The sequence below is a fragment of the Podarcis vaucheri genome (genome assembly GCF_965113315.1).
Source record: "Podarcis vaucheri genome assembly, chromosome: 1".
NCBI classification, from domain to species: Eukaryota; Metazoa; Chordata; class Lepidosauria; order Squamata; family Lacertidae; genus Podarcis; species Podarcis vaucheri.
In genome coordinates, this window is record NC_138759.1 from 85912994 (window position 1) to 85926321 (window position 13328).

At 40.8% G+C, this 13328-nt stretch overlaps 1 long non-coding RNA gene across 1 annotated transcript; it reads right to left on the reverse strand.

Moving 5' to 3' along the window:
• LOC309526847 lies at nucleotides 1-9736 on the reverse strand. Its single transcript, XR_014216981.1, has 3 exons — nucleotides 9335-9736; nucleotides 3395-3578; nucleotides 1-2103 (listed from the first exon to the last, which is right to left on the reverse strand). It is a non-coding gene; the product is annotated as an uncharacterized lncRNA (long non-coding RNA).
• Nucleotides 9737-13328: the final 3592 nt, after the last annotated feature.

The window sequence follows — 13328 nt, forward strand, 5'->3', positions numbered from 1 at the left end:
TTTTGTTTTTGTTTTTTTTTTTTGAAGAAATTGTAAATATATATTTTTTGTTGCTAACTTAGAGTCAATCTCCAATGTTGTGCTTTAAAATTAAATGTAAACATTAAGGGTAAAAGAAACCAAGTCTTGCGCTCTCTCGGTTGACATGTTTAGGGTTGGGGGATATTTGGGGCTAAAGGGAGGGGAGCTAGTTGGGATTTTTTCATTTTCTAATCATTTGCCAATATTGGTTTTAGAGAATCTTTCCTCAAACATATTACCACAGGAATGAGAGACAAGTGAAAGGGGGAAGACAAGATACCAGCCTCTGAAGGGAGACCTTGTTTCATGGGGTGGATTTTGGAATAAAAATTTCAAGAAAAAACATGCGGGTCTGCATATTGATTGCAATGTGAGCTCAAATTCAAGGGCAACTACAGTCTGAATGAGAGAACCCAGTGGGTAATTTATCCTCCCTATATATAGGGACTTGTGTATCCCATGCTATTAAAATTTTGTACTCAGGCAATCCAAATTCTGTGTCCAGAAAAACTGAATTCTCTTAACTTGCATCAGTTACACAACCTTGTTCATTCTGCATAGCTTTGTATTTTTTAAAAAAATATATAATTATGCCAACTTAGCTAGACATGGGAGGTGGACATTGAACTAAACTGGGTACTTGAAGCCCTATTCTCAACCCTTGGAAATACTGCTTTAAGATTTTAGCAAGCATTACTCCTACATTTTCAAGCATACCTTAAAAGTCACGAGGACTAAGAAGTTTTCTTTAAAAATGATGCTAAATTCTGCATTGTGTACCATTTTCTGCATGCCAAGAGTATTGCAGCATATAAATAGCCCTGCTTATATCAAATAGAGGAGTGTTTCCAGGACCACCACACAATTCTAGGTCAAAGGACCCATTACTATAGTTGAAGCCCTTAAGCTTGTTTGGTCTTAGATGGAACATTGTAATGACATTGTGGGCTGTAAGCTCATTGGTAATTTGTAAAAGATAGTGATATTGTTGCACTTCAAGATGGTAATTGAGTTTCAAGATACGTTTATGAGATAACCAAGGTGTGAAACTTTATTTCCTTGTAGAGCAGAATAACAAAAACTGAGCAAAATAACATTGAGATAGAATTCCATTGCAATAGCCGCATGATTCAAACTCCCAACGCCATCTTCCAGGAATCATGTGTTTTGCTATTAGTTTTGCACTCTTTACCTAGCACATTGGGTTAGCAAATTTGTAAGGCACAGCCACCTCCCAAATACTGATATTCATCCCAATCTTCTGGCATTCTTTTGCATTCACAATTTGTTACATTTTCCTTTCATGCCCAATTAGTACTTTATTTTCTCCAATCCCTTTCCCTGTCAGCTTTTTAATTTTACTGGCTTCTTGCATTGCTCCTACCTGAGATACAACGTAATCCTTTCCTAAACGAGAATATGTTTTTATCATAATTTAATGTAAAAGTAACACATAAATTTCTTATCTGTTTTGTGTGCAAGGTACAGGTGTATCAAGGGCATTTAAGTTGGCTGTTCTTGTTAGTTAATTCTATTTGTAGACCACCCTGTACCTGTAGATCTCAGGGCTGTTGTGAGGGACTATCCAATTAAAAAAAAAAAATCAGACATTTATTTTTAACAGGCTATAGCATCTATATCTGGCCTTATACTTTCTTAATATTACTAAATATATTGGTACTCTTCAAACTATATGAATATCAACAATGAGAGGTGGTGGACTCTCCTTCCTTGGAGGTTTTTAAACAGGTTGGGTGGCTATCTGTCATGGATGCTATAGCTGAGATTCCTGCATTGCAGGGGGTTAGACTAGATGACCCTTGGATCCCTTCCAACTCCAAGATTCTATGATAATATCTGAACTATTTATCCAGTCCTTTCTGGCTCACATGCTACAACCTGTTGATATAAATGTAACTTCAGGGCACTGTGGCCAAAATTGCTGGACTCAATTTTTAAAACATATTGGAAAAATCGGAAAAGGCTCGGGAAAATGAGTACTGTAGATACCTGGGGGATAGGGGAAAGATCTCTATATAAGCTGCCCTGGGAACACTGTAGTGTTGAGGATACAGGATAAAGCTGTCAAATAAAAACAGAAGTTGGCTTCTGATAGGAGCAAGTGCTAATCTAGCAGAAGTATATGACAGCTGCTAGCTGAAAACAAATCAGGTAAATCTAGTTCATGAAGACAAAAAGTTCATAATAGCAAGGCCAACTCTTTGGAGCCCTTTACTGAATAGCCTTTGGGGCACTTATTGAAGATGCCCTGACTTAACAAGTGACTGAGAAAGTGCAGCATGAAATATGCTGGCCTATAAGGAAAGCAAAGACCATGTGAGCTCATACTCTCAGATCTGTAAAAGAGTGTTAAACATGTCACTTCCTTAGCATATGTATATGAAAGCCATCAAAAGAATCTTTGTAAGAAATGGAATTAACGAAGTGTCTTCTGCAGGTTGGTTTGCAAGCTTCTCTTAGGAAATGAGGTATACCGTACTTTGCATTCTGTCAAAAGCTAATGCTGATGGTATATCCTTTATAACTGAAACCGAATGAAATGTTAGAAGGTGGAAGCAAACCTCAAAGACTGCAGCTGTCATGCAGTGATGCATTTGGACTGTCTTGAGCAGCCCCAGGTTTAATCCCTGGCATCTCCCAATTAAAAGGATCTCTAGAAGTAAGACATCTGTGTGTGGCCTAGCAGATCCACCACCAGCTCTGGCCTAAATTGACCAGTTTTCCGACTCCATATAAGGCAATATTTTATATGCACCAGCATCTTTGCTACTTTGGAAACACTGTCTCTCATTGGTTGCACAATTGTCAGATAATAGAGCACAAATAGTCGAGATTAATAGCAAATTAATTTCCTTTGATTTTTTTTTAAATTATATTTCTGTTTGTGAAAATATTAATTTCTCTCTCTTTGGCAGCATTGAAGCTGTGCTTTCTATTGTCCCAGCTCCCACCACCCCAACCACCACCCTTCAAAAGCAAGCATTGGTATATGTTGCCACCGTTTAACTTGAAGCCTCAAATTTGGGCAATGTTTGTGGCTACAAATTGCTTCCTCCCTCTTGGAGGAAAAGTACCATCTGCTGAGCTTAATTTATAATCTCCATATTTGGGGCCTTTAAACATCTCCCTAGAGTCCAATTTCCTAAATCCATACCACCCTCTTCCTCATCATGGATTGATTAAAACCAGAAAATTGCTACTTGAGCCAACAGCAGCTTTCGGATGTTCTGATACTCTGCAGACAATTTCTTTGTGTATATCCACAAACCATGAGGTGGGCAAAATATTTTTGATTTAGATTAATTGATGTTTGGGGTCTCCGTATCACAAGAGAAGGATATGTGCTGTGTACCTCTTAATCTGTGTGCTTGGTCTGGAAGAAGTTGAGTGTTCTCTGAGGAAGTTTTTCAGGAAAGATCAGATCATAAGATTCGCACTTAAATGCCCACAAGGTTCTAGATTTTGAATTTTGAAGCATCCTGATGTAAAATACAGAAGGCTCCTGCACCCTCGCTCATGGATATGTTTTGGTGTATCTGCAAAATAGCAATGCATTTTAAAAACCAACATGAGTACAGTCTTTCATACAAGCAATTCTACACATGTATAGACAACATGTAAGCACATTCAGTGCAAGAGGTGAACAACCCTGCAGACACTGGCACAACCAGGTCACTGGAGGATGAAAAATAAATCCATATACCAGGGGGCTGTGCTTGGCCAGATGTCTCTACATATTTATTTGCAAATGTGCATCTCCCCTTCAAATATTCATGCTGTTCACCATGTAGTTATTGGTACCAGTTGGCCAGTATTTTCCTGGCCTAATTAGTAAAGCCATAATATCAAAAGTTGGCCACCCTGTGTGAGCACACCAGGAACATCTTACCGGGGTCAGGTGTAGAATGGTATTGAGGTTCTATATTAAAACAATGTTAATTTGCTCTATTTACTTTATTACCTTATTTATGTATTTACTTACTAGTCATTTGTTAGCTTTGTTTTGTTCTTCCACCAAAGTATCCTAAGATGCCTGAATCAAGCCAGTGAGGGAAAATAATTAAGTCTACAATCCTTTCTACCTGGGAGCAAATTCAATGGGACTTACCTTGTGTGTGCATGGCAAATAGCTTGGGATCTAAGTTAGTAGATAGTATAGACATACGCCATCTGTTAGATTTCTATCCACAAAGATTTACTACTCAAACTTGAACCTTGTTGTAGGTAGCTAAGAGAATATTTTAGTTGCTCAAACTGTAGAGTGAGTTGGTACAAGGCTTTACAGGCAGAGAGGCGATTGTTGCATAATTTTACATTTACAAATGCCCTGCGATGTAACATACATAACATGAGAAAGCTTGAAATCTGTGGGATGGGGGAAATTAAATTGTGGTGGGGGAAATTAAATAGTGGAAAAAGGGGGCCAGATCTTGAAATGGCTTTCCAGAGTATGTTTGTAGTATTAGTATTGTCTCTTACTTTTCCATAAGGTTGTCAGCTTTGAGTCCCCATTTCTGCAAAAACCATTTTTCAGATGAGGTTTAACCCAATATTACTTCTCTAATTGTTACAAAGCAGAGAAAGCCCCTTGGGAGAATTTGGAAACCCTTCAGCAAAGGCTGTTTTCTATTGGTCTAAGCCAGGGTCGGCAAACTACAGTCCAGGGCCCGGATACGGCCCACCAGGCTCATAAATCCAGCCCGCAGAACCTGCCGCCCGCTCGGTCAGGCCCTGTGCTGAGCTAAACCAGCACAGCATGGCATTTCCTTGAAAAGAAGCTGCAGACGCCTCACCGCACTGGGACTGACTTCCGCAACGCTGGCACAGCTTCAGATTGGCTGCGGGAAGCTCCTGCAGCCAATCCGAAGCCTCGCCACCCGCATGCTGAGGTAAACCCGGCTCAGCCATGGACGGAGAGCCATGGGCATCATGACGGGCAAGTCGTGGGCTTCAGCCAGAGCTTGGCATGCCTGTTGGCCCCGCGCCTGGCGCTCGGCTCAGCACACCTGCTGGTGGCGCACTCAGCAGCCGCGCTGGAACAGCTGGAGGGTGAGCTGCATGTGCGGCCTGCCTGCCAATCTGGCCTCAAACGATCAGCCGCAGCACATGGTGCACACCACTTGAGGGGTGCTCTGCAGGGAAAGGCTGTGGAGAGGCTGCTGCTCGTCAACAACGCCAGTGAGCGGGGGGCACCGAAACGCACTCCTGAGCACGTGCAGAGTACATTCCTCCAGGTCTGGAGGCAGCTGCAGGACTGGCTTGCAGGGTATTTATATTTTTCAAAATATAGTCCATCCGTCCCCACAAGGTCTGAGGGACAGTGGACCGGCCCCCTGATGAAAAAGTTTGCTGACCCTTGATCTAAGCTCATATATCTAACCAGACTAAAGTTCTAATGTGCACTGGAGGCCTGAATATCCTAGCTGCCATTTAGAGAGAGAGAGAGAGAGAGAGAGAGAGAGAGAGTGTTTTCTACCTAGATACAGAGGGATGATTTAAAATGATACCGCATCTATAAAAGCATCCAGGACAAGAGAATTTAAGAAGGACCTCACTGGGACTTGGTCACAATCCCATGGCCCTCCTTATAAAATGCAGTCTCTGATTCCTGACCTAGAGCCCACTATCCTAAAGGACTGTTCTGTTCAGTGAGCTGTAAAAGTTGTTTCATTTTCCTTACTGTCGTGGTGGCTTTCCTCATCCCTTAACCTCCTACAACTTTGCCTTGACTTCTACTTGCCCCACCTGTTGATGACTTTAACAGAGGTGCTCTGAAGACAGGGCAGCCCCTCTTCCTGCCATTGGCTTAGCTGCTGTGATGTCACAAGAAGGCCCCTGGCCTACGTATAGTAGAGTCACGGGCCACATTAGAAGCTAAACACCAAAGTCTTCCATTATTACTTTGTTCCTGTCGTTGAATTCATCTGTAATTACACTGCAGGTTTTGAATGGCACTTCGTTGGTAAAGATTAATCTGTTATGTGCATGCGCAGAAACACACACATTGAGAGTCTGATAAAAGGCTTGAAAACCAGTCATATACCTGACTCACTATGGATGGCATGAGTCAAACTTACAGCTCCTGATATTGACTGCTATTTTGGTTGTAAGAAATTAAATATGAGTTATTACTAGTGGGCTTCATCTAATAATCTGTGAAACACTTCTGCTTGTCGAATTTGGCTGACCAATCTGGATTTTGACTTGCACATTTTGACTTGAGTGTCAGAGACGGGATTGAATTTTGCTGTTTTACTCTGTTGTTGGCTTCCAACTTAACATATGGAAATGGTCACAAAATCTTGGGCATTCGTATTATGTTGATGACTCACAAGTTAAACTGAAGCTAAGCAGCAATTTTCCAACCTGAACCCAATAGTCTTTATTGGAACTAAGCCTGAAATCCTGAACCAGCTTGGTTCTAATTTTTAATAAGCTGTTTCAAAAGATCTCTATTCTGTGTTTTCTCCATTCGTAGCCCTCCTATGTGGTGTTACAATGTAATAATAAACCACCTAATTCAAGTGATCTTGAATAGCTATTCTAGGAGGTTCCAGAGGGTTTTTTTCATCCACAATGCTGCTTTTCAAAAGTGTAAGCTACAGTCACCAAATGTTTTCCTTGCCAAGTAAGGTCATAGTGATCCCATTAATAAAAGCTGAGTGGAGTGTGTCAAGCCATCTATCCATGCAAACATCCTCAAGCATGCAGGGGACTGAAGGCTTTAAGCTATCTTCTCTCAAAGAGGTACCTGGTGTTCAACAAGCAGCTGTGTGACTGGGGAGATGGGTTTTTGATCCAGAGAAGGGCAGCTAGCCATTTTCTATAAAAAGTCAGAATGGCAGCTTCAGAAATAACCCAATCAAGTTGTCATAAAAATCCTAGTTCTATCTTCCACTGATTTCTCAGTCAAGCTTATCTTCTGCCCCACAGAGCTGAAGTGAAGTAACAGTGCACACGTTGTCTGCAGGGCCAAAGAACTGATTCCAAGAAAGGTTGCAGCTTAAAAAGTTGTCCAGTCATTTCCTTGCCAAGGAACAGTGTTCAAAACCAAAACATTTGTTTTTGTTGTTGTTGTTGTTAGTCGTTTAGTCGTGTCCGACTCTTCGTGACCCCATGGACCAGAGCACGCCAGGCACTCCTATCTTCCACAAAACATTTATTTCATTAAAAAAAAAGCACCTTATCTACGTCACCTTTGCTTCAGACTTGTTTCTTCTTTTGTCAATAGTATGTAAAATGCTTCAAAGATTTGTCAGATTTTATCTGTTGCTCGTAATGAATTTTGCCTCTACAACTCTGAAGACCCAAAGTAATTTGTATCTCACAGTAAGATAATAGCTTTAACAGTGTAGACCAGAATTGAGGGGAAGTTGCTACATGATTACAGTATAGGGCTTACTCCCCTATACTATCTCCCCTACTCAGATCCCTTCTATTTCTGCCTAGCAGGTAATATTCCTTTCCAGTTCAGGATACTTTAAATATACAGCAAGGGGATACATACAGCAAGACAGAAATTCCACTCCCTGCCTTCCACTGTCATTTGGTTAGTTCATAACCTCTGGTTCAGAGATTTTCTAGCAAGACTTCTCAAGAAACTGTTCAGAAGCTTCCTCCATGAGATCAATACCAACAGACAAATTTAACTGAAAGTGAAAAGGCCATAGAGTTCAGTAGGTGATACAGCACATGCCGTGCAGGCAAGAGTCCCAGGTTCAGTTCTTGGACCTTCTCCAAAAGCAGGCATGGGGAACCCTTGGCCCTCCAGATGCTGCTGAACTACAATGCCCAGCAACCCTGGCCATTGGCCAGCTTGCTGGGGCTGATGGGATTTGTAGTGCAGCAACATCTGGAGGACCAAAGGTTCCTTGCTGCTGTCCTGAAAATATCAGGCAATGGGTGATGGGGGAAGAGCCTCTTGCAAAGCGCTAGTGCTTAGTCAGTGTAGTGGATTGTGCTAGGTGGCTGGAGAGTCTGACTTGGTAGAAAGCAGATTCCTATCTTCTGAAATGCAGCTTTCCCATCGCTCCCAACTTCCCTACCCCAAAGCTAATTTGGGAGGAGTGGCATCATCTGAACCAAAAGGGTCCCGCTAGTGCTCAGCATATGTATGAGCACACCCTATAATATCCTCTGCAACACACAGGGTGTCCATGATGGCCTGGCTGAATTCTACAGTAGTCTTTTGATATGGAAAGTCAAGGCAGAAAGTTTGAAAACCACTGTCCTAGTTATGCAGGGCCTAATAAGGAAATGTGTGTTGGCTTCCCCTGGAGCCCTACAGTACTTTCATCACTTTAAACATATTATTTCCTGGCCACATATATGGCATTTTGCCGGCTTCTCCTCCGCAGGAAAAATTGGTCTCCTGCCCCAGGGTGGAGAGCGGTTTCTGTTGTATGGCGGCGCTGGTCTCACTTGGGCGAGGATGATAAACAGTAGTTGCTCTTCCTCCTCCTGGCCCTAGGTGAATGAGCTGGTGTGAACAATTCTGAATTATAGTGAATTCGGATCTGGAGTAGGAGTGGGTAGACTTTGTTAACTTTGTGGCCCCTTTCTGTCGCTTAGTCTGTGCATATATGGGTGTAGGATCAGAAGCCTAACTACATTAGGACTGCCATATTTCAAACAGTGAAAATCCGGACAGAAAAGTTGTTGAGCTTTTGTTGCTGTTTGGCCAAAGTTGTTGAGCTTTTTGGGCTGCTACCAAACATCCGGATTTTCCTGGACATTTACCCAATTTCCATCTCGACACTGCTGCCGACTGCAGTATTTCGTATATCTTCAGGAAAATCCAGATATATGGCAACTCTAAACTGCATTAAACTTTTCTTGTTGCATTCAGATAAAATGTTCGTTGAAGCAATGTTATTTTTAGGTTTTCCTGCTGGAGCAACAGACATTTACTATACTGTGTAGTGGCCTGCTGATGAAAAACAGAGCTGCAAGAGCAAAGGTAGGGGAGAGTAATAATTCCAAGGACTGGAATGTAAATGCCTCACAGAATCCTCCTTGGAAACGTACCCTGGAATTATCCATGCTAAGTCTCCCAAATGTGTGTGCTGCTCTGATCTCAAAGTCTGAATGGCTCAGAAATCGGCCTCTATTTTATTTATTTTCAGTATTATTGATATAAACAAAAGCAGGGGAAATACATGCACTTGGAAGATGTGAAGCAGTAGGTCACAGTGGAGTCCTGTGGTACCTTTCAGGTTAATTTATTAGTGCAGGATTTTTTATAAGGCAGCAAAAAGGCTTGCATCTGCTGAAAGGGTAAGGTCTGGCTTACCAGAAGTAATGATGCCATTCATGAAGTACTGTGAAATCCTATGCATGTTTACTTGAAAGTAAATCCCACTGTTCTGGTCTGCTCTGGTCCATAGGGTCACGAAGAGTTGGACACGACTAAACGACTAAACAACAACAACAAATCCCACTGTATCTCATGTAAATGGGTGCACAGAATTGCTGTTTTACTCTTTTAAGGCACCTGAGAATACTCTTTTGGCTTTGAAACTGAACAGTGTTTTAAAATGAAACCCTCTTGCAATGTGTATCTTGTGGTTGGGGAGTTAGAAAACAGTTCAGAAATCTTTAAGATGACTTTAAGGACACTGCCATAACTGCAGCTTTCAAAGCTAGATTCAGGTAGTTGTTGGTCTGACGCAGTCGAAATATATATTAAAAAAAATAAAGAAATTGTTCAGTAGTACCTTAGAGACCAACTAAGTTTGTTCTTGGTACAGTATAAGCTTTTGTGTGCATGCACGGTATCTGAAGAAGTGTGCATGCACACGAAAGCTTATACCAAGAACAAACTTAGTTGGTCTCTGAGGTGCTACTGGACAATTTCTTAATTTTTTTAATATATTTTGAGCTTTCAAAGCATTTTATATTATTCTTGAACAAAACAAGGTGCTGACGGTTTGTATCACCTTTCCTGAATACAAAATGACCTCATCTGATTATATTCACAAGTGTTTCTCCCTTACTATAAGGATTTTAAAAACTGCTCTTTAAAGGAAAAATAGTGACTTAAAATCACAAAGAATCACCCAGCCTTGCTCCAGGAAGCTTCTGCAGCTGTTTTAAGTAGAGACCTTTGTATGCAGGTGTACATTGGGTTTGAATCTCATTCCATTCAAAGTACAGGCAATGATGAGACAAACAAATAGGAAAGATGATTTCATAGGACAGTGTTATGGGTTCACTCTGTGGTAGAGGTTCTTTACCTTTTTTGGGATCACAGACCCCTTCAAGAATCTGAAGAAAGCTGTGCACATAAACACACACAAAGCTTTGCATACAATTTATGTATGCATCGGAAAAATCTTGTATGTGTGTGCCGAGTTTATGGATCCTCTGAAGCCCATTAATGGATCCCAGATTAATAAACCCTCATTTTATGGCCAAAAACAGGGACTGCAACACCAGATTCACAAGAACCTTCCTGGAGAGACTTGACTGGTTGAGATGGAGCAATGCATCACTCTTTACATTCTTTTGATGAATATAGTAACACCAAACAAACAGGGCTTCTATAGATTGTAATTTTTATATTGTTATACAGTACAGGAAAAATGAAAAGGGATTTAAAAAATAGCTCTTATGGTATTTACTTCCAATATGCATATTTTATTTTTTTTTTGTAGATATTAGAATTCAGATGCTAATGTCTCTAGGGATCTTCTTAGCTAGAATTGAGCTTTGCAGCAGCACAGCACCTAAGTTGATTAGTAGCTAAAGGGGCCATGACTCTTGTTAATACAGAGCCATTGTGACATCAGAGTAGATCAGCCAATGACACTGAGAGGGAGGCAACCTTTGAGGGGAGCAGCAGAGAGAAAGGGGGGGGGAGCACAATTTGGAAGAAGATCCAGCAACTCTAAGGCTCAGTACAAAAGTTAAAAGACTGGTGGTTTTTTGAGCCTTGTGATGAGAGGGTCTTTTTATGCTTGAGTGCAGAATGCTAGGAACAAAGACACATTTATAGACCTCTGTGAGAGGAAAGCCTTGTTACTAGGCCCTCTAGTTAAAAAAAAATGAGAAGATTGTATGCTTACTGAGACAGAGGTAGAGCATAACAAACAATAAATATTGCGCAAAGAAAAATTGCTCTCAATCATTAACCTCACAGGTGATGGTATGGGAGTTATTTGCGAGCAGAAGCTATAATGATGATGATGATGATGATGGCGGCTTTCCAAAAAACAATTTATTCCAAAAGGAGGGAGAAAGAGATGTTTAAAAAAAAAACACCAGTTGCATGCATGTGAAGTTAAGATTGGAGCCTAGCATTTCAGCCAGTTCAAAACTTCAGAAGCAGATGTACAAAACTGTACCATTAGCTCCATAAGTGTACAGAATTATGCAATAGAAGACATCCACTATATTCTGTGGCACCATGGAGAATGGGCAATGAGGACCTTGCTGACTTTTCAAAGGCACACGCTCCTGTGTAAACCTACAGGTGAGGATAGTTTGTCTTAGGTTACATCCACACTGTACATTTAAAGCGCTCTTATACCACTATAACAGTCATGGCTTTCTGCAAAGAATCCTGGGAACTGTAGTTAGTTAAGGGTGCAGAGAATTGTATCTCTCGGGGGGGGGGGAGCGTCTCTTAACAACTCTCAGCACCCTAAACAAACTACAGATCCTAAGGTTCTTTGCAGGAAGCCATGAGTGAGTGACGTTACTGAATGGGCCACTAATTTCTTTGTTTCTCTCTATGGACTAATAACAGCGCTCCTTAGTAGAAAAAGATAAAAGAGAAGCCAGAGATACTATGTAGATCAGTGATGGCCAAACTTGGCACTCCAGCTGTTTTGGGACTACAACTCCCATCATCCCTAGCTAACAGGACCAGTGGTCAGGGATGATGGGAACTGTATTCCCAAAACAGCTGGAGGGCCAAGTTTGGTCATCACTGATGTAGATCCTAGTGTTTCATATGCTGCTTATTTCTGCACATCATATCTGAAAAGAAAATTGTTGTTCAAGGCAATCTTGAATAACTAGCAACTTTTCTCTAGAGTTGCTCTCTGGAGAGTATTACAACAGTGCCTTGGACCCAAGTCCTGGGTGGAATCTACACACACATAAAAAATGCTGTGAAAATGTTGTTGTTTTTTTAAATGTTTTGGGGAAATATTTTGAATTTTTCATAGCTCATCACCGCCATCTATTGTGACATTTGTATATTGTACTTTACAACACACTTAAAACATTTTATTTGCAGCTATATAGCGGAGTCTCTGGTCTTGTTCTGCCAACCCCTAAAACTTAGTGATGATTTACTATACAAGAACAAGAATAAGCTAGCCCATTTTCATACTGGCACTTTATTCATTGTGGTTCTTACTATTTTATAAAATATTTCAGGAACATAACAGTTGCACTCAGAAATGTATTATTTCTGCTATTATTTTGTAGTACAAGATAACAAAGGCCTTTCTGCAACTATTTTATCAAATATTTCAGGAACATAACAGTTGCACTCAGAAATGTATTATTTCTGCTATTATTTTGTAGTGCAAGATAACAAAGGCCTTTCTGCAGAAGGCAATTTCTGTTCGTGACATACATTTTTAGTTCACTTCAGCAGCACTGACAAAAGGTGAACTGCCATTCTTGCAGTTAATGCAAGAACTTCCCTATTTGCAAGTTCAAATATTACCCAGTTACAGAAGGAGGGCCTTGGCTGCAACTTCTGAATCCCCAGAGAAACATTGGAAACGTTTTTAACTGAGATAAGGTTTATTCAAGAAAGAACAGGACCTCCTTTTTCCCAGAATAAACATAAGATGCATTTTCATTAATGAACTCACCACTTAAATGTTGAGGGTGCTAGTTGACTAAAGTTATACTCTGAATAGACATTCACTGAAATCAATGGGCAAGTATCTACACTACAACTTCATTGGATATCATCCTGAAGGCTAAAACAAAAGGACAAGATTTATGGGTTCTAAAAAAATACTGATATTACTAGGTACCATTTAAAACTAGATTGTCAGCTTTCAGAAGGGGACATGGCTTAGCAAGGCAGAAAATGGCTGTTTGACTTCAGTGCCTGGAACCATTTTCATCATTCAGGAGCTTCAGGGAATTACCATAATCTCCCCAGGGCATGTGTCTCTGAAATTAAGGAATGACAGTAAACCAAACCTGTCAAAAACGGGTGGATTTCTCCTATTTTTTCCACCTGCAGAAGAAAGACAGGCTGAACACCGAGTCTTTGTCTAAGGCCAAGTCCAATAAGTTGCCTGCTCAAGCTGCTG